General features: G+C 46.3%; 1 protein-coding gene across 7 annotated transcripts in view; it reads left to right on the top strand.

Moving 5' to 3' along the window:
- LOC116938531 (semaphorin-4B-like) overlaps window positions 1-23,763 on the top strand; it is a 185,057-nt gene that overhangs the window by 48,278 nt on the left and 113,016 nt on the right. For 3 of the 7 annotated variants that reach the window (XM_032945722.2, XM_032945762.2, XM_076065886.1), the window contains exon 2: window positions 23,305-23,402. The exons of 1 other annotated variant lie outside the window; for it this stretch is intronic. The gene's annotated coding sequence lies outside the window, so the exon portion shown is untranslated. Of the gene's footprint in view, window positions 1-18,187; window positions 18,476-21,962; window positions 23,108-23,304; window positions 23,403-23,763 lie in introns of those variants that run through there. 3 more of the 7 variants (XM_032945742.2, XM_032945781.2, XM_032945753.2) reach the window with 2 other exon arrangements.

The following is a 23,763-nucleotide window of genomic DNA, read 5'->3' as shown; positions in this document are numbered from 1 at the left end:
TGATGTGCACTCTGTGTGTGATGGAGTGGTGATGTGCACTCTGTGTGTGTGTGATGGTGTGGTGATGTGCGCTCGTGTGTGTGTGATAGTGTGGTGATGTGCACTCGTGTGTGTGTTGGTGTGGTGATGTGCACTCTGTGTGTGATGGAGTGGTGATGTGCACTCTGTGTGTGTGTGATGGAGTGGTGATGTGCACTCTGTGTGTGTGTGATGGTGTGGTGATGTGCTCTCTGTGCGTGTGTGATGGAGTGGTGATGTGCACTCTGTGTGTGTGATGGAGTGGTGATGTGCACTCTGTATGTGATGGAGTGGTGATGTGCACTCTGTGTGTGTGATGGTGTGGTGATGTGCACTCTGTGTGTGTGATGGTGTGGTGATGTGCACTCTGTGTGTGATAGAGTGGTGATGTGCACTCTGTGTGTGTGATGGTGTGGTGATGTGCGCTCGTGTGTGTGTGATAGTGTGGTGATGTGCACTCGTGTGTGTGTTGGTGTGATGGTGTACACTCGTGTGTGTGTGATGGTGTATACTCGTGTGTGTATGAGATGGTGTACACTCGTGTGTGTGATGGTGTGGTGATGTGCGCTCCTGTGTGCACCTGGCGCAGCCTGAGTGAGACCTAGTAAATTGTGCACCTGGCGCAGCCTGAGTGAGACCTAGTTAATCGTGCACGTGGTGCAGCCTGAGGCCTAGTTAATCACGCACATGGCGCAACCTGAATGAGGCCTAGTAAATTGTGCACGTGACATTGCCTGAGTGAGGCCTAGCTAATCGTGCACAAGGCGCAGCCTGAGTGAGGTTTAGTTAGTCATACATGTGGCGCGGCCTGAGTGAGGTTTAGTTGGTCATACACGTGGCGCGGCCTGGTTGTGCACATGACACTGCCTGGGTGAGGCCTAACAGATCGTGCGCCTGGCGCAGCCTGAGAGAGGCCTGGTTAATCATGCACAAGGCGTAGCCGGAGTGAGGCCTGGTTGACAGTGCACCTGGCGCAGCCTGAGTGAGGCCTAGTTAATAGTGCGACGGACCACAAGCTGTGTTCCTGCCAAGGCGGCATTGCCATGGACCCCAAGCTGTGTTCCTGCCAAGGCAACATTGCCATGGACCCCAGGCTGTGTTCCTGGCAAGGCAACATTGCCACGGACCCCAAGCTGTGTTCCTGCCAAGGCAACATTGCTACGGACCCCAAGCTGTGTTCCTGCCAAGGCAACATTGCCACGGACTCCAAGCTGTGTTCCTGCCAAGGCAACATTGCCACGGACTCCAAGCTGTGTTCCTGCCAAGGCAACATTGCGACGGACCCCCAGCTATGTTCCTGCCAAGGCAACATTGCCATGGACTCCAAGCTGTGTTCCTGCCAAGGCAACATTGCCACGGACCCCAAGCTGTGTTCCTGCCAAGGCAACATTGCCATGGACCCCAGGCTGTGTTCCTGGCAAGGCAACATTGCCACGGACCCCAAGCTGTGTTCCTGCCAAGGCAACATTGCTACGGATCCCAAGCTGTGTTCCTGCTAAGGCAACATTGCCACGGACTCCAAGCTATGTTCCTGGAAAACTTCACGGAGATCGTCAAGACGGCCAAGGGTCGTGAATGAAGAGTCCCCTGTGTGGGCTTCAGTTGGGCCGTCTGGTCGGACAGCAGAGACACGAGAGGCATTCCAGTCGTGGGTTGAGCTCAAGGAGGGCTAGCTCGAGCACTATTCTGCGGCGGGGAAAGGAGGTGGTGCAAGCGGTTCAGCCGAGCCCACAACAGCCACAAATCTGCTGTCCCTGTCTGGGGGGGGGGGGGGTGGGCGCTGTTCAACCTTAGCACATGGGCGAGAAGCCGTGCATGTGTGACAAGTGCGGCAAGACGTTTTCTCGCGCTCGGCCTACAAGTATATATATTTTTTCCTTCCCTTGTGTGTGTTAATCTGTGTTTACCCCGGATATTTTAGAGATGGCAATTCTCCTGTGTATCCTACTGCTGTCCCTCCCGGCCATATCTAGTGCCACACTCAACTCTACAAACAGCTACCCTCGTTACTTTGCATCCATACTTGTTGCTCGATTTGCCACTACACCTGCTAATGAAACAGCTTGTATACACTTCTACACTCCATCATTGTATCCTTTTAAACCCTATCTTTGTCCCATTACTTCACCAGCACTCCTTTCAAACTTCATTCTGCTCTTAAAAATAACACCATCTGCGAGCTACTGCTATTCGTCCAAGGTTCGCCGCTCTTCATCCTTTCACAGAAAATACTTGTGCAAACTATTAATTCTACTTTTCTTATTTCTGGGTGGTATTGAGCTTCATCCTGGCCCAAATGAAAGGAACTCGTATAATTCTGTAGATTTTTCTGGCAGGAAAGGTGTTGGTGTTCTACATGTCAACATCAGAGGGCTTGTGATTAAATTAAGTCAACTAAAACTAGAAGTGGCAAATCTTGACCCAGACATTTTTTGCCTAACAGAAACATTTCTCACTCCTGCCGTCAATGACTTGCAGATTGCGATTGACAACTTTTTCGGCTTGACCGAGGATCTAAAGGAGGTGGAATTGCCATCTATGTTCGTAACACTATTGCATGTTCACTAGCTCATTCCTTGTTTAAAAAATGTTGCTTTGAAGGTCTGGCTCTCAAAATAACTCTCCCAAATAATCAACATATTGGTAGTGTGCTGCTATAGACCGCCTAGTGGGAAGGATGTTGAAGCTGCATCTGCACTGAGAGAGCGTTTTGGGGGCCTCCCTCAAGGTGAAATAGTTTTAGTGGGTGATCTAAATTGGAATTGGCTAAACCCGCCGGCCGTGGCCACACATTTTGCAGATTAATTTAATCTGTTTCAATTAATAAATGTCCCCACAAGACCCAACCTAAAAAATCCGGGACAGTCATCTCTGCTTGACGTCCTATTGACAAATGCCCCTCACAATTTCACACCGGTGTTCTGGGTAATAACCTTAGTGATCACTCCTTAATTTTTGGGGTGAGATCATCAGCCAGACCCAAAGCCCCCCTAAATTGGTTTAGAAGCACTCTATGAGACACTTCAGCACTCAGGCATTTACTAATGATGTGCTTCACTCGGATATTGACAAGGTCTGTGATATCCCCAACCTGACTACGGCTTGGGAGACCTTCAGGTATACATTTCTCCAGATTCTTAACAAACATGCTCCGTTGGTTAGATTTAAAACTAAAGGCAACCGCCCACCATGGTTTGATCCTTTGATTACAAAGCTCATGAAGAATAGGGACAAGGCTTGGGTATGTGCTCAGAAAAGTAATTTGGTCAATCACTGCCTAGAATACAGGATTTTAAGGAATAGATGCGTCAAAAAAATACGGCATGCAAAAAATGCCTACTTTTCCTCCACTCTCCTGGAATCACATGGAAATGCCAGCATTTTCTGGAAAACAATCAAATGTATCGAAAAGGCATCCAAAATTCACAATCTGCCCGTTGAGCTTAACCGAAATGGGGAATATTTTTCAGATCCCAAAAAAATAGTTGACAATTTTAACCTTCATTTTTCTGAAGCTTGTAATCTTTTTGATAATGTATTGGGAGTCACCCCTGCTCATGCAAATTCCTACACCCCTGTCCAAACATTAAACGAATTTTGTTTCCAGCCAATCCACGAAAGTAATGTTCTGAAATAACTGTCCTACCTCAAGGGGTCCTCCTCTACCGGAGCAGATAGTATTCCCGTCTTTGCTCTACTAACTGTTGGTCACCTAATATACAAACCTATAGCCCATATTTTCAACCTGTCCATCAAAGAAGCATCAGTTCCTCTAGAATGGAGACATTCCTATGCCCGTCCACTTCACAAAGGGGGCCCTTAAGATGATCCAAATAACTATCGACCTATCTCAATTTTGTCCCCGTCGATGAAAATTTTTGAAAAATTATTGACCTACCAAATTAGCAGTTTCCTGTCCATCAACAATCTACTACATCTAAAACAATCGGGGTTCCAAAAAAAAATACAGCACCACATCTGCTGCATTAGACTCTCTGAATCACATATACAGTAGCCTTGATAATAATCAGAACTGTGCCTGTCTTTTTCTTGACCTGTCCAAAGCTTTTGATACAGTAGACCACAACACCCTGCTTAGTAAGCTAAGTTGCCTCGGTTTTTCCTCTTTTCTCGTATTCACAAATGGTTGGAGGTCAAACAATGTTAAGATAACAAAAGGGGTTCCACAGGGCTCCATCCTCGACCCCCATTTGTTCTCTCTTTATGTCAATGACTTGAGCACTGACCTGGATCATTCCAGGGTAAATATGTTTGCAGATGACACGATACTGATTACTGCTGGCCGCTCTCCAGATGATGTGATTGCTAAGCTACAGGGTGATTTCAACAAACTACAACATCAGCTAGTTGCTCTTAAACTAGTCCTGAATACCTCCAAAACTAAGGTGCTATGCTTCTCACCAGGACTAAAGCAGGAAATTATTTTTCCCCAATCACATTCCGTAAATTATTATCAAATAGAGCAAATCAAGATCTATAAGTATCTTGGGGTCATCCTGGATTCAAAACTGAATTTTGAAGATCACATTGATTATATTGGTAAAAAGATAAAAATAAAAATTGGTTTTCTGTATCGACACAAGCACTGCTTCCCCCCAATGTTCAATTTGGAATTGATAAAAGCTACCATACTGCCTCTACTTGACTACTGTGACATCGTGTATAAATCAGCCCCAAGTACTGTACTGAAGAAGCTTGATTCCATCTATCACTCGGCCTTAAGATTTACATTGAACTGCCCACATAGGACTCACCACTGTGATCTCTACATTGGGTCAAACTTAACATCTCTTAATGTTAGACGGCTTGTGCACCATATCTTATTTATTCACGATGTACTTACAAAAAAAATCCGCAGACTACCTGCTGGATCGCCTCTCTGTTTCAAAGAACAAATTTGACTTCATTTACCAGCTTCACATTCCCTATTGCCATACAAAAACTGGAGGAAGGGCCTTTGCTATTGATGCCCCAGGGTCTGGAATGCTATTGCCAATAAACTGCAACTTGAATCGCTATCAATGAGATCTTTTCTCCAAACTGCTCTAGAGGAGTTGTACACCCCTAGCTGCCACTGCTATTCATTGGCGTAAAATAAAATAAAATGTTTCGCTCCGGATGACGCTGAAAAGTATTATCTGTATTTTTATTTAGCGTGCTGATCTTAAAGGTGCATTGAAAAATTTGATACTCCGACTGATGCTTCTGTTGTTGTGGGGTAACTCATGCAGTCAGCTATGGCTCTAGGATTTGGTGTTACATGTTATTTATGTAGTTTATTGTAAAAATTCAGTCACAGTCCCTTTGATCAGTTACGTTGGAATTATGGCTTTATTTTTTGGTGATTTCGAAAACGTTTTTTGGTTTTGACATGTTTGTTTTGTTGTAGTCCAGAGTTAGACTGATGGCCTTAATCTAAGTTTTCTTGTGATTGTTGTTTGACTTACATCCCACTGGGATTTTTTGCACACAGCGTTGGTGTACGGTGCTTTTTTCAGGAATATTTTGCTGTTTTTTCATGGATTTTCTGTTTGCACAAGTCACATAGTCACTTTAAGATGTTTTTCTTGTTCGTGTTTTAGTTTTTTTGTTGGTTGTGGTTGCACCCGATTCGAGAGCCGAATGGCTCACAGGGCTATACCAAAATAAATAAACTGAAATAAAATAAAAAAACTGAAACTTCCCCCAACTACCTCTTAAGGCTATCCGGGTGATCCTTGTCCCCTTGTCTTTGCGGTGACGATTATCTGAACCGAATCTAGGTCTCCCCTATATCAACTCAGCCTTAAATAAGTACCTGGTGTGGTGTGTGAACATCGCCACTGGGGAGACAAAGGTGGTGCTGTCCACACACCAAAGATGCCCGCTAACAGCACTTGCCCCAAAACTTTGTTAAGGCGATATGGGGAATCTTTGTCTTTGCGGTGAGTGTATGTACAGGTGCAAGTTGTGGTTTGTTGGCAGTGGTGAGTAGTGTGGGCGCAGTTGTTAGTACGCTGCTCTAAAATCCTGGCGACCTAGGTTAAATTCTTGGACATGCGGAACATTATTGCCAAGCTGTTACTGAAAGCTCGATTCAGCCTGAGACGCGAAGTTTAAACACAAGTATGTTGGCCACACCTTGTGTGCTATGCCTGCAACAGTAAGGTTCTCAATAACAGCACTTGCCCCGTGTGTTCTATAAAGCCAGCCAGGGAAATAATTGTCCGTCGTGGTGGCTATGTCGAGGCGTGTGCGTGTGTGCGTGTGTCACAACTTGCTCTTGAAAACAAATGCTGACGCTATCGTGGTGAACAAAGTAGCTTACTGACAAGGATGAGTCATTTTCAACCAGGAAGGGTGGAGGAAAATCTTCCATAATAATTCATGATGATTGTTATCGAAGGTATTGACGTGGGCATATCGCGCCTCGTTCTGGGTGTGTTTCAGAATCAATTGTGCTTCTTGAGTGCATTCACTGAATCCAGTCCTAAATCTGGTCTTAAACCTATTTCGAAAGTTTAACCATAACAAATGGATTTTGACTTCCCCCCCCCCCCCCCATTTGCTTGCAGAGATCATCCCTGGTGTAGGATTGTGTGTCAATGGGGGTTGCGAGGATTACAAAGTAAAGCGATCGCTCCCCACAAGAAGCGTGACCGCCCTGTGTTTTCTGGAAGGCGACTGAATATTGTCTGCCACCCACGTCATTTGTGTTGCAATGTTTGTGCACGACTGTATTTTTAAAAGATTCCGTCGTAGGCACAATTTGCATTCGTAACCCTATTGACGAAGGCATTTTTTTTTAAACTCAATAAACCGATGAAATTTGTCTAAAAAGTCGGGGGTGGTGTTGCAGACGGCCACGGCACTCGCAGTGTACTGCGCCCCTGGTTGGGTGTCTCGGGATTAGAGCACTGAGCCGGCCAGCACCACTGGCGACAATATTGGTCTGAGTATGGCGGCTGCCTGTGATTATTCAACTGCGTGCTCGAGTCTAAAGAGTTGGTGGTCTCGATCTGGTTACCAAAATGCCTGCAGGAAGAGAAAACAAACTGATCAATTAAAATGGGGGTTTAATTTTGGCAAAAATTTCAGCTTTCATTAACAAAAAACCGTGAAAGGATTTGTTTCAACAAGTTAAACTCTGAACTGGTGTCGACTCCATTTAATCTCATCAGCCGAGTGTGGCAGGTTAAACGAATGACCACCGGGTAACCCGATGTTTTCGACAAGAGCCACTCCTGAACACCGTGGGGCCCGACATTGAGTTTGCACAAATAATAGCAAAAGGGCTCAATGTTTTACGTGCTGCCCCAGTGAGTTATGGGTAATGACGAAAAAAACAGATGGGGGGGATGTGTTTATATTCTTGGTTCTTTCGGTAAAGTCACGTAGATAGAACGAACCAAGAATATGGATGCGTTTACTCTCTAAAATGGAATAATAATTAAATAAGAAAGACTCCTCCAGGGGATGGGCCTTTCCATCAAGTCTCCATCTGTGATGTTTACCTCTACTCTGAAGGGGGATGTATGGCGTTTACGGGTGATGTACGGAGTTTAAGAGGGATGTGCGGTCAAACACTGAACTCGCAGCAGAGTTTTTGAAGACGTGGATTTTTATTTTTTTAAAAACCACAATCAAGCGCACTGTTACACAAACCATTCTTGTTGTGTGATTTACGAGAGCCCCCTCGTGATTGCTGCTACCCGATGAGACTGCAGAGCCTCTTTCACAAAGCATCAATGATTGCCCTCAAATGAAACGGAGCTTGTCTCCGCGACAAAGTTACCAATATTTCAGCTGCACAATACACCCGCCTTTATTTAATATTCTGCGGGGTTTTTTTTTTGTGTAAACACAGGCAAAGGCTCTCGTCGTGCCCTTTACCGTAAAAACACCAACGACACCGGGAGCGTGGAGTCGAGTTGCAGCGGAATTCTCGGTTTGAATTACCAAGAAATGTGCTTGCCTCCAAAACGATTCGCTGGAAAGCAAATGACTGTTCCTTTTAGAGAAATTTTAAAAAAAGCACATGCACAACATACAAAGAAGAGATTTCAACGGAGGTCGCGAAGACCTTGAAAAAAATCGCCTGCGCTCTGACTATTGATGTTTTGTTTATGTTTTCGCCCATCGTCAGTCGCTAGGACTGTGTTGGGCCCGAATCGATTTTCTTTTTTTTTACATTAAAGCGATATAACTGTTTAGGGAAAGGAGTAGAGTTAAAGTTAAAGAGCAGCACGTTTCATCCGAGGGTGCCTTTCAAAGGTGAACGTTGCAACCCTCGAAGGTCCACTTTGAGGGTGCTGCTCTCGCTTGTGTATTCTGTGAACGTGAGGAGCCGGTGGCGTGTCGCCGTTGGAGGCCAATGGCTTTCTTGCTGGAAAAGCAGCGCAAAAGAGATCGGCATCCACGTGAAAAATAAACACCACATCGCATTACGCCCGCTGTCATGTGCAACGTGATTCTCGCCGACACCTTGGGTATACACACACACAGGGCACATGAAACAAACGCGACCCACGCCTGCTGCGATGGTTGCCACCTTAGTTATTTATTTTAAAGGGGCCTTCAAGTATATTTGTGTGTCAGTGCTTTATCAGCACCGCTCCCTGACTTTTCTAATTGAGTTTCCCACTTGTCAAACAATGCGCTGCTTCGCGCGTGTCATACGTTGCCCGTACGTTGTGCTGCGTGTGTGTGCGTGCCTGGCAGATGTGCGTGTGTGGGGAGCGGTGGCGCAGCGGTTAGCGCTCTGCGCTACGAACCCGGTGACCGCAGTTCGATTCCCGCTCAAGGCCAACAGCCAGTGACGAATTATCACCGGTCCTGGGTCTCCCCTAGGTCGACTCGGCTTCCAATGAGCACCTGGTGCTGTGTGTAAACATCGCCACTTGAGAGACAAAGGCGGCCGGGCGTGGTGTTGGCCACCCACCTCCTCGTGTGCCGTTCCGGCCTTCATAGGTACTCGCTGACAGCACTTGCCCCCACAGTTAATACGGGACGGGGGATCTTTGTATTTTTTGTGGCAAATGTTGCGCGTGTCTGCTCGTGTGTTCCACGTGGTGAAGATGGGTTAACCTCTTTGGTTTGTATCGCCATTATGTTGTCAATCAACAGAGGGAGCGCAATTGTCTAAGGAGGGTTTATATGGCTGATAACTCGATCAGCCAGGCAGCCGCCTCGCAAAGGAGCGCAAAGGTTGAGCCGAACTGGCAGTCTGCGCCTTGTCCCCCTTTCGTGATGCAAGAGCATTGTTTGACTTGCAGCAAAAAAAAATCAAGAAAAAACGGTGTTTGTTCATTCACATCGCCCTTGACGAAGCAAACGAGCGCAGCGCGCCACGTTGCAACATTACGTTCAAGGGTACCTGTCGATAAACTCACGTGCGGCAGCTCCCAGGGATAACACAAGAGTGTGCGCGCCTTGTCACGATGGACACCTCCATGTGCTTCTTCCGTTGTCCGTCGTCGCGTGGCAGCTGATGCCGAGGCTGGACGAACGAGCGAGCATCTTCCACGCTTTACATCCTCTGGTCACGGCTTCCTGTCGACCTACGTTGGGGGTTTTGTTGTTGTTGCTCTTCTCTTTCATTTAAATCCTCATGCTGTTCGGGATGCTGCCGTGGTGTGTGATGGTGACCACACTGGACCAACAATCCAGGGCGTGGGGGGGGCACAAATGATAGCTCAACGAAGTGGCTTATGATCATGTGGAAATTTATATCAGTCAAATATGCCAAAGGCGTGATGTTGATTCTAAATGTGGAGGGAAAAACCGGAGGACGCGGAGAAAAATCCACGCGACCACGGGGGAAAGAGACACCGCAAACTCCAAAATATACATAGCAGGTATCAAGGTTGAGATTGCACCCACGGCCTCCTACATACCAGGCGAGGTAGTTCATTTCTCGACACCATCAATCCGGCCCACCTCTGTCCACCCAGCAGGTTAAATGGGTACAACCACAGCTAGTCGACGAGCAGGTCGCGTATGGCGGGGTAAAGTGTGGGTACTCCCAACTCGCCCAAGACGTGTGGCAAGCGTGGAAGAGTATACTCCTCTAAGAGTGACTCTCGAGCGATTTCGCGAGTGGAGTCCTTTCCTTCAAGCAGTGGTGTGAGAAAGAAATTGCAGCGCTGCAACTTTTTTGTGTCCTGATGCCACCCCATGCCGTGACGGCCTCAGCTTCTCCTTACTTCCTCATGGCAGTACAAGGCCACCGATGCCTGCATCGCAGTGTGAATATGGCAGTGCATGTTGTTTTATATACGTGGATTTTAGCTGTAATGTTTTTATTTGGTTACTTGATTATTTAAGGGAACGTTGAAACGTATAATCAGCAAAGTTCACGGGGTTAGCATTATGATTTAGAGTATTGACCGAGCTAAGATCGCAGGAGATTAATCATACCTGTGATAAATGAAAATTATTATGAACATGCTGATAATTGATTTTCTCTCTAGTTTGCTTGTCAACTTTAATTATTTGGTTTTATATCAATTGTGCTCGTCTGAAAGTTGGCAGTATTTATAGAGGAGTGGAACTCAAACATATAATGCTAGGGATTCAAGATAACTTCGGATAGAGTTGCTCCATCCTCACAGCGGCTTTTGGCTAACCATCGAAACAAAGACGGTCACTGCATCGCGTGCTTTCGGATGCGCTTCAGTGGCCGTCTGGAACGCTCTTCCTTCCGATATTAGGAATCCACTGGAGTTATGCACTTTAAAATCTAAATTGATAACTAATTTATTTAGACCTGCGTTTTGTGTTTAGCTTGTTATCCCTCCCCCACACACCCGATTAGCACGGTTGGCTACGTACGGTGCGAAAGTTCAACCTACATACGTACATGCTCAACTAACACTAAGGCTTCCTTCAACCACTACACATTAAACATCATTTAAAGGTATGTTTCAATAGCAAGCAGTGAAAATTTTAAAGTAGTCCAAATGTGTGAAATTATTGTATCGACCTCTAAATGAGGGCAACACACATTACAACGTGATAATGGGTAAGCGAATATCAAAGCTAGATAAAGGGTGCAGAGATGAGAGGGTGTTTGGAATATTTGGGGTAGGAGTGAGGAACCATAGAGGAGGACATTTGTCACATTCCTGAAGAAAGAAAAAATATAAAATTTATGTTACCACATCAATGAGTGAAACAACTAGAAATGAAATGGGCAGTATCCTGAAAGTGGGAGGCAAAGTGATAGTAAAGGAAACGGAGAAGATGCGTTAACCTGAAACCCCTCATAGCACGCCGAAGCAACGGAGAGATATTAAAAGGGATGAACATGTCAACCAAAAGATAGAATCCACAGATCTCCGTAAAACCATGAGAGCATGAAAAAAATAATTATAGGCCACAACACACACACACGATTGAAGATGTTCTAAGAAGCAATGGTAAGTGGATGTGTTCAGTGCTTTGATACATGGTGGTGTGTGTGCCGGTTGGTAAAGTTTGTAGGGGGACATGGCGGGGGGGGGGGGGTGTACCCTGGGTAATTTCAGATATCACTCGCCATCGATGTTAGCCGTGGCCGAGAAGGCGACACGGGGTTCACGGCGACTGCGACAACCACTCCGCCAATGCTCCCCGCATGCATTAATTAACATATTAATTAACATATTAATTAACATATTAATTAACATATTCAAATTGGAGAGATATTTTGGCGGCGGCTCCACCAACTTCCATTCGACTGCGTGGGATGAGCGCGAGTAGAAATAACAAGTTGAAATGGCTTCCTTTCATTGTCCCACTGCTTGGTCTAATTCGCATAATAAACAAAAACTGATGAAATTAACATTATGGAGATTTATTTTTTTAATGACACGCCATTCACCAAACAATGTCTCACATTAATATCCGAGGTTTTTAAAATTACAATGTCCGATGTTGTGTTCGTATACCTCTGCTGACCATCCCAACATTTTGAGGTATGCCGTTATATACATTCTGCCATGGTCTCAATTTCCCTCGGTACACTTGAGGACGATTACGTGATGCAACCTCTACTTGGCTCTAATTTGTCCATGTCGGCTGAGACGAGTGAGTCGGTCGTCTAAAAGTGCTCTTAATTAATTGCAGGATGTAACGCAAATAGATGCCATTTTAAAATAAGGATTGCTTTTTTCAACGATGTTTTTTTTTTCCACCACGGCACCGATGGACATTGATTTTCTTGTACTCACTGGCACGCACACAAAGCATACAGTTATTTGACTTATATAAACAACAGGCTTCCGGTCGCTTAATGGGATGCCAACATGTAAAACGGTGAAAATTTGTGTAAGCTTTACTGTCATCGATCTGCCTTATACCGATTGCAGACAGAAAGTCAACGAAACAAACGGCATGCCGTGATTGCATGGACACCAAGTTTATCATGTGACATCAGCCACCACCAAAACCTGTCTACCTTCTCGAGTAAATATAGGACTCTCTCTCTCTGTGTGTCTGCAAACACAGAGACACAACAGCTGTGAGATGACCGACGTGCGAATCCGGAGCTTCTCCATCCGGAGCAATTGTCCCTATTGGTAACGGGGTACAATGCAAAAAATGCGACCACTCGGTGACAATGTTACAATACCGGGCTCGGCGTCCATCAGTAACGTCATCGTGAGCCGTGGGTCAGCGACAGAATGCATGGTGCCATTGGTAAGCCAAAGGCGTGGGTTGCGACCTCAATGAATGGAGCACAGCTGCACCTGTGTAGCTGCTGCCCAAGCTTTTCTCAAGAGTAGTTTGTGGTGTTATGCCACCGCGTACTCTTTTTTTAAGTATAACGTAAGCAGTGAAGACAGACGAAAGTGTTGAAAAATGTAACAATGTTTTATTTGTGGTAGTCTTAAGGATATTAATGACGCACTCAGGGCGATGTTTTCACTCGAGACGTCTCATTGGTTTATTTTTCATAAATATTTTAATCGCGCGATCAGGCTTCCATTTTTTCATGATGTGGCATTTATTATTTTGCAGTTACCACAGACCGTTGGAATGTGTTTTTTGCGCCAAAGTGGAATTCTTCTTATTTGCTGAAGTATTATTTTAAACGTGGCAAATATCGCTAGCTTTATTACTTCATTACATACGTGAGCGCCAAAAAATACACCCACGACAATTTTCGTAACGTGTTATTAAGTCGCGTGTAGCTAGTCGCCAACAAGTGTGCTTATCATCGGGCGCTTCTTTTGTTTTGACAAGCCAAATGAAAACAAATTGAATTTGGTGGAGATCACAATCAAGTTATTCTCACGTTGTTTGGGAGTAAAAAGGAAAGATATAACAACAAAATCGTTCTTGCTGTTGACACCACCTCTGTCAAAGGGAACCGAGGTGCCTGGATTAATGATCCAGATCGGCGATGAGACACTGAGACCAAACCTGGGGGGGGGGGGGGGCGTGGAGGGGGGGGCAATGTGGGGAGGGGGACTTGGGGGCAATGTGGGGGGGGCGTGGAGGGGGGGCAATGTGGCGGGGGAGGACGTGGAGGGGGGGCAATTTTGGGGGGGGGACGTGGAGGGGGGAAATGTGGGGGGGGGACGTAGGGAGGGGGACGTAGGGGGGGCAATGTGGGGGGGGACGTGGAGGGGGGGCAATGTGGGGGGGGGACGTGGAGGGGGGGCAATGTGGGAGGGGGGGACGTGGAGGCAGGGGGGGGACAATTCGGGGGGGGGACGTGGAGGGGGGCAATGTGGGGGGGGACGTGGAGGGGGGGCAATGTGGGAGGGGGGGACGTGGAGGGGGAGGCAATGTGGGGGGGGACGTGGAGGGGGGGCAATGTGGGAGGGGGGGACGTGGAGGCAGGGGGGGGACAATTCGGGGGGGGGGACGTGGAGGGGGCAATGTGGGGGGGGGGGGGGACGTGGAGGGGGGGCAATGTGGGAGGGGGGGGGGATTACGTGGAGATGTGTTTGCAGTTTTATGCTTAGACTTTTCTTGTGGGAAGTAATTTCCCAGCTGATGTTTCATTCGTGGCCGCCCAATTTTCATCATGAGTGAAGGGAAATTGCAAATTGGTTCAAATCGATCGGCAATTACTTAGTGGTTTACGGAAATGGCTTCGTTTAAATGAAAACGTGTTTGAGTGATTGCCAGGTAAACGAACCCCGAGGTGTTTAGCAGGCACCGGGTCAATACGGCTCACGTTGTACGAGCAGAGATCTGTGTGTGTGTTGGCCGTCTGAGGCTCGAGACAAAGGCGGTCGGGTGTGCTGCTGTCCACCCAACCCCTCGTGTACCGTGCCGGCCTTCATAGGTGATCCCTGACAGCACTTTGCCCCAACAGTCTGTTAAGGTTATACGGGGGATCTTTGTCTTTGTTGTCCGTCTGCTCCAGATAATTGATTTCAAATTGATTCCCTGCCACCGCCAAGTTAAACATGCATTTGTGTGCTGTTCAACATTACTTTTAAATACTACAATCTTAGTTAAATTAAACGTGCTTCATTGATTGGCATGCAGTCATAGATTTTGAACATTGACAAAAAGGCACCAAACTATGAGCTTGAGTTCAACAAGCGTTCGTTCCAAGCAACTGCACATACGATTGAACGTTCTCTCAATATTTACGATTACTCATATATGACATCCAAAGCGGAAATTAAACTTGGCTTAACTTAATGAAAGTAACATTACATTTCCCGAACTTGACATGATATTGAGAAGGTCACGTTATTTGTTTTCTGGTTTTAAGTGCTGAAAATGTGTACATACTCTGGTTAGGGTTCCTGCCTCCCCATCTCAAAGTTGAGAGGTTAAATTTCGGTCGGCAGCCAACCGGATCCATCATCCCTTCGTTGTCGATAAAATATGTACCATTTGCGTAGACATTCAATGGCAATTATTTTCAGGATGCACTGTTCACCCCGTCCACCAGCTATGGGAATGTGGAATTTCCACTACTTGCTTGCAGTGAAGGTAGGCACTGACCGACGTTCAATTTGATCCTGGGGACACTTTGACTCGACTTTAAATGCAACAGATGCTTCAAATGCTGGAGCCAAGAGCAAGAAATGAATATAAATGGAATAGCAAGGACCATCAGCCATCGCCAATAAGAATGTTGGGGGGGGGGGGGGGAGTTCTATTTGCCTTGTTGTGAATGCTGGACCAAGGATGGTCCAAAACTGTGGTCACGCTGAGCCCGGAGGGCTGGCCTGAATGAGGAATTGTGCCAGTGGTGTATGGTAATGTAACATGCTCTATCATGCTGATGAATGCTTCATCTCAAAGGCTGCATTATGTCCAGTGTACACAGAGGCATTGAATAGCTTGTGGTATTTGCTTGGAGGAAAATCATGATATTTCGATTAAAGAAATCTCGAGAAAATTTCCATAACCATGTTTATATAGAGGCAGTACAAAATGTACGGCATTGTGTTTGTTTGCTCGCTTGCTTGGGCCAGTGGTAGCAACAACCCTTGTAGCAGACTGCTTGTTGTAGTGCTACGGTAACAAATTATACAACACGAGTTGCCAATGGGATATAATCACAGCTCTGTATGCGCCGGCGAAGATACTAGGTGACACATCGATAAACAGAAAATGCTCGCATCTCCCATGTAAAAATAGATTTCCCCTTCAAAAATAATACAAATAACACTTTATTCCACGACGTTTGCCACTTCCAGATCATTGTTTTACAGAGTAATGTGTTTTAAACAAGCAGCCATACTTGGGTCAGTTTTGACCGTTTGAGTCTCAGTTTGAAGTCTGGACAAATAACCCAAGTGTCTGACACTGTGTAAGGAGGCCTTCATCCAGCAATGGATTTGACAAAGGCTGTAAAATTACTTGTTGTGATTTTTTTAAAATTATTCATCACCCTCCATATTACATAATGTGTTTGTACAATTTTATTGTTTAGCAAGGAACAGCCCCATAGCTTTTCTGGAGAGCTCTTTCCTGACATATCAGGCAACTTGGCAGAATTTTCCTGATGCTACTGATGAGACTCAACACAGTTGAGAGAGTTTGTCTGATTGAGTCAATGTGGATAGAAAACATTGGTTCTGAAGGCATATTGACTCATAGTTGCTTATCTGTTCACTGAGAAATTGATCAATCATTGCCTATCATATGGCCAGATGAGAATTCATGAATGTCCATGAATTCTACTACTATGGAGGTCTTTATAACCATAGTTACGTATGCACAGTTGATAATTTTGTCCAATTTTGTTTATAATATTTGTAGATTCAAATTTGGATCGGTGGTCAGTTCAAGTCCATCATTCATCTTTAGTCGATAAATGGATACCACTTTGGTATTTCATAGCAGAAATAACCTCTCCTATGAAACATCTATCAATATATCTCAAACATATGCATCTGTATCTTAAAGGGTCCTCGCATATAACATCTGGCAGTTCATCAGCATTGATTCAAGCAGACTTGACTGCTAACGAGACAGTGTATGTCACAATCGGTCCCGAACTTGCTTTTACTGAATAAACGCAGCTGAACATTTTTAATCCCAGAAGGCCGTCGGGACCGATGGGTTGTGTAAGAACTTATTTTTATTTTTGTATGGAGACGCAGATATATGATGTTGACAATATTGTCTGCTAATTTATTTTATTTATATTCCCATAAACAACACTCATGATTATCTCATGCACGATAAAAGGCCGTTGCCCAAACCAATGCCCGTTATATAATTGTGTCTCTTTAGGGCACTTTTATTGATTAAGGCGTTGAGCTTAGTTATTTGTGTTTGTGTACCACTGCCAATGCAGTAGCACGATTTAATGTTGTTCATTCCTGCCATAGCAGTGTATAATTTTTACCACTGACTCAGGGCTGGCAACGGAAATGGGAACCGCGTCATGCTTGATTTAAACGGGGGGACACTTTGAATGTTCAAATGTGGAATTTAGGGGAAGACATTGTGACACAGTGACATACTCTTGCAAACGATGTCACGCAGTCTTTGACATCCACTTCACGGCCGAGAGGAACACGTTGGCAATTTCCTAAATAAATTACTCGCTGGCTCCGTGACAGATTTTACGATCATTTTCTGTTACTCAGGCTCTGGGGATAGAATTTTGTCAACTTGGGGCAAATCGCTTCAGCGGTTGATGAGGACCCGAGCTCGGCTTTGCACTTGCCCTATGGGTCGATGTGACCAAACAATATTAAAAGTTACCAAGGTAGAGGAGTCAAGCGAATGAGTTATGACTTGTTTGAAATGCGGTATTTGTACAGGTGCACTGTGTTACCTTCCCTCTCTGTTTACATACGAGTCCACTCGGCACCTTACATCCGCTTAATATGTCTGTCACTTAATTTTAATTGTACTATGATCAACCTACAAATATTATTCCCAAGTCAACTGGCGCTGGGGGGGGGGGGGATTTGATTGTTCAACGTTCAATTCTCTTTGTCAAATATTTTCGATTTCTCACGTGACGCTCGTTTTTTGTTCTGATTTCTATTTGCTTCATTGCACCAATTGTTTGGCTTTTTGCCATTTTGGTGACCCGAGCCCATTCTCACCAATGGCACTTCTATCCTTGCCTCTTCAAGAGTTGCCCGGTTAAACAACATCAACTTTAAAACTTGAACTGGGATAGCAGTTCAGTCCCGTGGCAAAACACCACAGTGCTGTATATTTGTGCGCTCACAACAAACCATGGCTCAACTCACTCCTTCCTCCTCTCCATGTGATGCTGCGACTATCCACTCGCGTTTGGTTAACCCCTGTGTGGTAACAAAGCAAGCACCACCGAAAGCTTCGCAAAATAATGGCCGTGAGCTATGACAGCAACACGCAACCGAGTCCCATTGGTTATGGAGAAGCAAAGTGCTCGGAATAGCGAGAGCAAATTATGCGTACGCAGACTCTTTCCTCCTTTAGACCGAGATGACCCAACCGACTTTACAAAACGCCCGTAATGACAGGCCCGCGTTCGCGATGTTTCCCCAGCGTTCTCATGCTGTCATCATTGTCTGAGCGCTTAACCGCGGTGTGCAAACAGTCGCCACCAAAGGACGAGGAGAACGTTCCGTAAACAAGTCGACATCCGCGGTGGTTCCTTCACATTGTGCCGTCCCTCGGCGTTAAAGTACAAGCGCCCCCCCCCCCTTTCCACCCCCCCCCCCTCTCATCATTCTCACGTAGCTTTAAGGAGTGGGCATGCGAGCCATTGCCAGGGTCACCTGACCCACGGGGCGCTGTGTTCCGTGGCAGCAGCTGCGTTTTCCACGCGCACGCGCGCGGCTTTGTGCGCGCGCGGTGTGTGTACACGCGGTCTTCTGAGTAGCCGTGGGGTTCGTAGGAGGATGTTTATTCTTGGAGCGTTCTGGGGCAGTGGAAACCACCACGCGCGCTGCTCCTTCCACGCGTGAGAGCTTTGGCCATCGGAGGTTGTGGCGACGGTGCTTGGGGCTGCTGTCGGAAGCGACTACCGCGCTGTGAAATACCCGAGGTACGCTGGAACGGTGTCAAAGTGTGAAATTGTAGCCGCGGTATCGCAGTGCGGAGAGATTGACTTATGAAGAGCATTATATTCTCTAATTACGGAAGAGAGATTTAGAAATAATGCAACGGAATTGCTTGTTTGGTATTTTTAAAGTAGACCTCGTCCGATAATATTATCACTCGATTATTCTCGTGATTACTAGTAAAAAAATATATGGTATTTAATTTAACTTTGGCATTCATAATGTTATACCGTGACTGTAGGCTTTGTAGCATGAATGAAAGCAATCGGCTTCTGTTGTCCTCACGTTAATCCAAGCTGCTACAGACTCGTCGTTTAAAAATGAATATTATTGTAAAATCGAATTACTCGGTGCATGCTAAGTGTCGGTAATTTGATTCCACACTGGGAATAAAAAACACCCCCAATAGCATCATATTACTAATACACGTTATTGCTTTTTGTAATTGGATTTCTGATAATGCATTACCCCCCACCGCTGGACATAATTGCACACGCTTTGTGTACGATGTTTTAGAAGCTGAATAACTCTGAAACGGGTAACGTTCATTCAAATCATCACAATTATGTTGTTGCAATGCTTCAGCAAATATATTCCAGCCCCCCCCCCCCCCCCACTGCAGATTAATAACGTATTTTCGTGAAGGGAGAAAGAGCTATAATATTTGAGTGAATATTTTCCTGACAATGTTCGGTGTACCCGAATACATTTTTATCGCGTAATTGATGAACACATAATGCGTGACTTGACGCAAAGATAGTTTGGTACATGAATTCAAGAGATGACGTGTGTACATTTTATATATATTTACATTATGCTTGTCTATGAGTGCACTGACATGTTAACTTGATATTAATTCACCTTTTAAACATGTGTGCAATATGCGATATTCAATTAAATTGCATATAATATATGTGAATAAATCATTGCGGAATGCACCCAATGTCATCAGATCTCGGCGGAAGCCAGGCAGGGTTTGAGTCTGGACAGCGCCTGGATGGGTGACCACCATGCACAAATAGTGTTAGGTTCAGGGCCTACGCGGCGGGCAGTATAGGGCAGTGCAGCAACATCCATTGTTGCACTACTACTACTATATTGTGCTCACACGTCGACTGCTCGGAGCTTCACCAAGCCGTACCTCACTGGCAGAGTCACCAGCGGAGTGAATATGTCCAAATAACCCTTGTGAACCACACAGGCGTCAGAATGCCCTCATCCAGCAGTGGATTGACAAGAGGGCTGTACAGTGACATGCTCAAGCACTTGCATAGGCACGCGTTTGCGAGGTCTATTTTAATCGGTGTGACTTTGCAGTGGCCGTAGCCGCTACAATTTAAAGGGTCCAAATAATGACGTTCTACCCAGAGTGCACGTTTGAGTGCGCCGCGCCTGACAATTTGCTTCTGAAAAGGTTATTTCCCACAACGACTGTTGTGCAAAGGTCAAGAATGAGTGGGCCCTCAGGGGGCCATTGCGCAACGCTGGGCTTAACTTGACCCTGTTTGGCTAAAGATTTCAAAAGTACAGCTGCTGCTACTGCTAACTCCGTTGGAGGAATTAAAAAAAAGTTGAGTTTACATAACTGCCACCACTATTTTTAATTTGAGGGCAGCACTTACTGCAACAGCGGTGTGGCTAACGCTGCTATAATTGGCACATTGGGTGGAAGAGTTGCACTTTGTTAGACTCCCCGACAACACTGCAAGCAGCTCGGCTGTGTGCTGCTGTTTACCGCGCAGGTTTTTGCGGGCATGCTTTGTATGGATCTCCGTTGCGTTTTCCGGGGTGGCGGGGGAGGCTGTCTCGCGTGACGTTCGGCTCGAAGTCTGACGTTTCGTCCCACGTGCCGGGAGCTCCATGAGCCGAACAACGCTCGGTACAACGTGAAAACACGCCGGGTGGTTCCTCCCACAAGGGACTGACTCTGCTGATGTTGAAGCGTTATACCTGTACACAAACTCATCTGTTGCTACAAGCCCCGCCACTTGGTAGCAAACAACATTTAATGGTGAAAATAACAATGTCCTTCATTTAGCCAGGAAAGCCTTAGCGGAATTTCGAGACACCATCTTTGTCAGGAAGGACCCGCATTGAATTCCGTTCACGAATGTTTGGCATGTGGGAGGACACCTGGAATACGGTACTCAGAAAATCCACACGCACGAAGTGACAGCACTCGAAATTTCACCCAGATAGATTCAAGCAGCCATCGCTGTACCGCCATCTCCTGGCCACCTCGCGACTCGAGCCCGACAACAACACCAGGGTATACCCTCGGCAGTGTCCTCTTCCAAGTACGAACCAGGCTGAGGTCCCCGATTGGCTTGTGATATCTGGCGAGATCGGGTACATTCTGTTGGCTGTATGCATCTGCGCTATCGTTTCACTCCCCTGTGCTGGTGTCTGGTGGCTTCTACCAGGGGGGTGCCCCAAGGTTAGGGGCAGAAGGCGCCGTCCAGACCCGGTAAGGGCGTGAGACCTGATGCGTCAGCAGGTGCAGGCGGCCGACATCATTTGCCGCGATAACGGAGCGTTTGGCTGCCACCTTTCTCGCACCAGGTGAACCGTAGAGTCGGTTTTTTTTGCCTCTGCCGCCCTCGTAACTTATCCGCTGACATTCAAACTGTGGGCGGTGGTGGCCGGGCTGCAACGGCACTGTTGTTCAAACAGAGGGTTGCGTCACGCTTAAGCCGAGCTCGCTGGGACGTCGGGCTTGTGAGCTCAACGGTGACAGAGGCTGCTGCAGTTAAGGCTGCATATAGAGCGGTGGTTCTTCTTAACCCGGGGATGCACGCTGCACCCCCTGGGGGTGTGAGACGCCCTTTCTGGGGGTGCGAGACATGCCAGAATTTTTGGTTAGAAGGTAAATCATCGAAAGCACGAATTAAACACGGGCAACGTGAGTACAGCTAACTTCGCTTCATCAAACGTATGTCTTTATAAAACAAAATTGTACGATTGAGAACCAACAAGGTGCAAGGCTGTAGTAAATGTGAAGAAGCACTGGCATAGAGCAAATACACGGGGCTACGTGGTGGTACAGCAAAATCCATTGTTGTACTCTACTATCAGCGTGGTGAAGTGTGGTCAAATAACCCCAGTGATCCACACGGCATGGCTGGGGGGGGGTGGGGGGGGCTATACACGTATGTGTGTGTATATATGTGTAGCAGCGGCACTGTGGTTCAAGCACTGCGAAATGAACCCTGGGGGAGACCTTGATTGGATTCCCAGCCACGTCTAATGTCAGTGTGACATATGCACCACTCGTGCGCCGACCCCCTCCGCCCACTCCCCCTTCGAATCGCGCTGACCGGTGTGGTGAAGTGCCGTGCTGTGCTGTCACACAGCCTCCGCGACTGGCGGAGTGCGGAGAGGCCTTCATCCGGCAGTTGATCCGGCAGGGCGCCACAGTGGCGAGCTGTTAACTACCTCGCCTGGTATACAGGAGGTCGTGGGTTCGATTTTGACTCTGACGCCTGTTGTATATTTGGAGTTCGCGTGTTCTCCCCCCTGGTCACGTGGATTTTTTTCTCCGGGACCTCTGGTTTTTCCCTCCACATTTAGAATCAACACGCGTTTAGAGTATTAGGCTGATATATGTCTACATGATAAGCCGCTTCGTTCGTTGAACCAACATTTGTGGCCAGCTCGCTTCTTATAAAAGACCTATATATCAGTAGGCCCTACCTGGCAAAGTAAAAAATAGTTTTCGTTTAGTTTTATTCCGTGGTTTCTGCATTGTTTTGAAATTGCCTTTTAATTTTAGATTGACAAAAGAGCTATACAAATGTGCGTGTTCGGGTGGCACTCCTAACAGAATGCTTGACTCACGCTTTAAACGTTGCGAATACATTTTCCGATTGGAGGTCAACTTGCCACACCATCGCTCTGGGGTTGATTAAAATCGGTACTGTACCCACTTTGCAAAAGTCAATAGTGGTAAACCGTGACCAGCCAAAGAAATATGGAATTTTTATTTCTGGCACGGAGTATCCAATAGGGATGAACGCTAACCCCTGCCATCCACTTACCGATAGTCTGAAAGCACATGTAGCCTCGTGAAAGTTTTATTTTTATTTTCTACATTTGATCGATGCAAATTGATTATTTGAAAGAAAAGTGACGTGGGACTTGCGGCTGGTGGAATGCCACCTCTTGAGTGACATTTTCTGTAAATGTGTCATCTAAAGCAGTCTAGACTACATCCAGGGGTACAAAGAATTCACTTTCGTTTGTTTTTACTCACTGGCCCGTTGGTCCAACTGCAACATTCACGCTCAAGCAGAGTCCTCTTCAAAGGGCTTACCTGCTAAGACCTGAGACACATTTACAGTAAATCTAAGTAAGCTCTTTAGGCTCCCAGTGACAACGTCCTGTTTTTAACGAGTTGGACTGTACAGCCTTTAGGCACGCGTGCGGATCCTGCTGATATCGTTTATCTGATGAAAAAATCAAACACTGAAGTTGGGGGTCGGGGGTGGCGCAGGGGTTCTATTCTTTCCATTACGAAATAACCAGCATCACGAAACTTTACGTCGCCCAGCGCTAAACCGAAGCGTCAACTGATGTTAGCCGCGTCACTCGTCCGCCTTTGGATCAAACGATGTCCGGTAAGCCGAGCCGTGAGACAGAGTAAGGCACACCGCTGATCAGCGCAGACAAATTGGCGTGGCTTTGTACGTCTCAACGAAACCCTGGTCTGCGGCTGCAGACTTTGAGCCACGAGCCGGGACTCCGGATTGCCCCCTGTTTGAAGGCTTTAATAGTTTTACCTCCTGGCCTGCCCCCGTGGGTTATCTTTTTGCAGGCGCCGACGACCTTGGACCGGCTCGCTGTGCCCGCCGTGACGTGGCCCGTTGCAGCGAGATAGCGACGCGCCGTTTCACTCCCGCTGCAAGGATTAAGGTAAAACAAGAAAAAAAATCAACAAACAAAAGGAGGCCACGGGTACCATTTTTAAACGGCCGCTCACCGCAGCAGCAAGCCAGCTTCAACGAGCCATCTTTATTGTTTTACTGCGGCTTTAAGTTGCGCGGAACTCGGCCCTCCAGAACAGGTTGCAAGCCTTGTTGTGATATTTTTATTTATTTATATATACCGTTTAATATTGGCTCGGTCAATGTGATCCGGTACTGCTTTCTTTTTTTAAATTATATTTTAATGATTTTTTATTTTTTATTCTGGCAGGTCTAAAATCTTTGATTGTTTTAATAGCGATCAGGTAATATAAACACGTCAAAAATTGAACGTGCAGAGTTGAGCAGTT

This window comes from Petromyzon marinus, chromosome 1 (assembly GCF_048934315.1).
Source record: "Petromyzon marinus isolate PM22_M1 ecotype Great Lakes invasive population chromosome 1, UKy_Petmar_22M1.pri1.0, whole genome shotgun sequence".
In the NCBI taxonomy this organism is placed as follows: domain Eukaryota; kingdom Metazoa; phylum Chordata; class Hyperoartia; order Petromyzontiformes; family Petromyzontidae; genus Petromyzon; species Petromyzon marinus.
The sequence above is the reverse complement of the archived record's forward strand: the minus strand, read 5'-3'. Positions and strand labels throughout refer to the sequence as shown.